Below are 4,040 nucleotides of genomic sequence, written 5' to 3' on the forward strand. Positions count from 1 at the left end.
GAGGAGGAGGGAGGGAAGAGAGGAGGGCTGGAGCAGACACTATGTGAATGATGGACACTTCGCAGGTCGCTGAGATTCACATTTTGTTTGCAGGTTTTTTTCCCTCATTTTTTATTAAGGCCTTGCAAAACAACCAGGACACACAGCAGAGGATCAGTCCCTCTTTTTGACCCAAGTCCCTCTGTCCCTCTTTGATCCTTAAATGTCCCTCTTTTTGACCCAAGTCCCTCTGTCCCTCTTTGATCCTTAAATGTCCCTCTTTTTGACCTGGAGAATTAATGCATAAATGTGCATCATTAAATTGACTAAATTGCTCCTTACTAAACTATCTGTACGGTTTCTACCTGTATATCAGACCATAACGTCATTATTGGACCATAAAATATCTATAATCTGATGATTTATGAGCTAATATTTAAATGGATATTGAAGCGCAAGAAAAGCATTGTCCCAGGGGCTCCACCTGCTGTAAAAAAAATAAAGGACCTTCCATATTTATACTCATCTAACTGATCCCCAGCTGCGGCGGAGTTAGAGGCGTGGACTAGTATGAAAAGTGGTAGATATTAGCTCTACACAGGCCCCGCAAGGGGATTTCACTGCAGTTAAATCCTATCTATTCCCCATAAGTGACGATTTCTCTGTAGTCATTCGCATGACCACCATGACAGCATTTGTCTCTTTTTCTTTTCCAACAGCCTTCCTACCTTTTACCAACTTATGCAAACTCCTCCTTTCACACGGGCGAGTTTTCCGCGCGGATGCGATGCGTGAGGTGAACGCATTGCACCCGCACTGAATCCGGACCCATTCATTTCTATGGGGCTGTGCACATGAGCGGTGATTTTCACGCATCACTTGTGCGTTGCGTGAAAATCACAGCATGCTCTATATTGTGCGGTTTTCACGCAACGCAGGCCCCATAGAAGTGAATGGGGCTGCGTGAAAATCGCAAGCAAGTGCGGATGGGGTGCGATTTTCACGCACGGTTGCTAGGAGACGATAGGGATGGGGACCCGATCTTTATTTTCCCTTATAACATGGTTATCCGGAACACTTTGACTGAACGCATTTTTCCCATTGACTTGCATTAATGCCGGATCCGGTGCCGTGTGTTCTGTCAAACCGGATCCGGCTTTTGCATGTTAAACCTGAAAAAAAAAGCCCATAAATGGCGGATCCGTTTTTTCCAATGCATTTTTTCATTGTGATCAGAATCCTGATCAGGATTTGTAATCTGTTTTCACACGTTTTTCCGGATCCGGCAGGCAGTTCCGGGATTCAAACAACGCTAGTGTGAAAGTACCCTAAGCTGTAATACCGGATGCTGCAGCTACGGATTTTGATACAGTTGCCTTCTATAAATCACAGAAAAAATGCACCAAACGGATATGCCACTGACTATACTGGCTAGTCATAAATGCAGATATTAAAAGCTGAGACTTTCGCCAATATATTCCTGTCAGGAAAATATCGGAGCCCATCATTGCACCACGTCACGGTCACTCAGCATGGCAAAGGGTCCTACCACTACGCTACCTATGGTGTGAACACGGTCTGAAGGCGATGTAATCCAGCTCACAGCCAGGCTTCCACACAAACGCCTAGCAGGACAACTAGTGCAATGTGAACAAAGCCAAGACTGCAAGCCACGCCCATATCAGACCCTGTGATGGAGGTCACCAGGTGCAAAAGAGTGTTTGAATGCCAGGTAACGGCACATACACTACATATAGAACAAGACAAAAACACAGAAATATAGTGGCAATACTGGAGGAGCGGCTCAACCCCTAACACTGTAGCGTGTTTTACATTGGGGGAGCAGCCCCACCGCATGTGGACCGCAGCAAACGACTATCCCCAGCAAAAAATGCATACGGTGGAGGATGTCGGCGCGGTCCACATGCACCACAAGAGCATCCTACACAAAACGGAGCATTGTGCGGATGTAAATACAATCATATAAATCACAAAAAAAATGCACCAAACGGATATGCCACTGACTATACTGGCTAGTCATAAATACAGATATTAAAAGCTGAGACTTTCGCCAATATATTCCTGTCAGGAAAATATCGCTAGTGTCTGACAGCTAATTATGTCATACGAAGTGATAGAAACCCTTTAACCATTGCAGAAAATTGCTGAAAACGGTTGTACAAAATTAGAAAACGTGGCAGTTTTATTTATTTTTTGTTCTAAAAACAACACCGCATTTGTCCAATGTTTGTGTCTGGTATTTCAGCTCAGCTCCATTTAAGTAAATATGGCTGAGTTGCAATACCATTTACAACCTGTGGACAAGTGTGGTGCTGTTTGTCGGAAATAAAAGGCATGATTTTATAATCCGCCATGTAACACTACATTTCCCATGCAGCAGACACAATATATGGCCGGTCAGAGGTTTCCCTGGTGATGGCAGCTGGTTCATGGGAGCTTCTGTCAGGATGTCAGGCCATACCACAGATAGAGACGAATATATGTACATATATTTGTTTAAAGGGGTTTTCTGGTATTGATGACCTGTCCTCAGGATAGCTGGTCAATATCTTATTGGTGGGGGTCCGGATTTAGACACCCCCTGCCGATCAGCTGATTGAAAAGTGGCCTCTTACTAAGGCCTCATGCACACAACCGTTGTTTGGGTCCGCATTGTTTGGGGCCGCAAAAGATGCGGACAGCACTCCGTGTGCTGTCTGCATCCGTTGCTCCTTTCCGCGGCCCCCCTAAAAAAATATAACATGTCCTATTCTTGTCCGCGCTTTGCGGACTAGAATAGGCATTTATATTGACAGCCGCTCGTTCCGTTCCGCAAAAAAGGCAAGGTCGTGTGCATGTAGCCTAATCCAGTGATCTCACGTTCGTCGGTCACATGACTTGGGTGCAGCTCAGTCCCACCCAAGTAAATGGGCCTGGGCTGCAATACCAAGCACAGCCACTAAACAATGTATGGCACTGTGTTTGGTCACCAGAGCACTGCAGCCTCTTCAAACAGCTGATCAACGAGGAGTGCCGGGATTTAGACCCCCTCCGATCAGATATTGTTGAACTGTCCTGAGGACAGGCCATCAATATCGAATTCCCAGGAAACCCCTTTAAGGCTTTTAGGATATCATCAGCACAAGACGTCATGGGTTTGTGAAGTGTCGTTTTAATGATTTGCATAACCCCATCTGCTATCCTAAAAAGAGAAACAAATCCCCAGGGATGCTCAACCTGCGGCCCTCCAGCTGTTGCAAAACTACAATCCCCAGCATGCCTTAATAGCTGTAGGCTGTCCAGGCATACTGGAAGTTGTAGTTCTGCAACAGCTGGAAGTGATGGCGTGGAAATACTCTCTTATCTACGAAAACAATGCTCTACTTCATAAAGACGATTTCACACAATTTAATCAAAATGCATAAAATTATAGAAAGCACAAGAATGCAGTGTAAAATTATAAGAAGACAAAAAAGCAGTAAACATGTATATGGCCCTTTTCAAACTATATCAGCAGTGTCTGTTGGGAGCAGGGCTGGGACATGGTCCACCACCAACAGAGGCTGGCTGAGCTGCCCAAGTGTGCCCCCCATCCCCCGCTATTTAGATATGTATGTTTGTTATTAATCATCATCCAGATCCCCCCTCCCCTAAACAGTGCCATCCACAGATCCCCCTCCCCTAAATAGTGCCATCCACAGATCCCCCTCCCCTAAATAGTGCCATCCACAGATCCCCCGCCCCTAAATAGTGCCATCCACAGATCCCCCTCCCCTAAACAGTGCCATCCACAGATCCCCCTCCCCTAAATAGTGCCATCCACAGATCCCCCTCCCCTAAATAGTGCCATCCACAGATCCCCCTCCCGTAAACAGTGCCATCCACAGATCCCCCGCCCCTAAATAGTGCCATCCCCAGATCCCCCTCCCCTAAATAGTTCCATCCACAGATCCCCCTCCCCTAAACAGTGCCATCCACAGATCCCCCTCCCCTAAACAGTGCCATCCACAGATCCCCCGCCCCTAAATAGTGCCATCCACAGATCCCCTCCCCTAAATAGT

Source organism: Bufo bufo, chromosome 9 (assembly GCF_905171765.1).
Source record: "Bufo bufo chromosome 9, aBufBuf1.1, whole genome shotgun sequence".
NCBI lineage: Eukaryota > Metazoa > Chordata > Amphibia > Anura > Bufonidae > Bufo > Bufo bufo.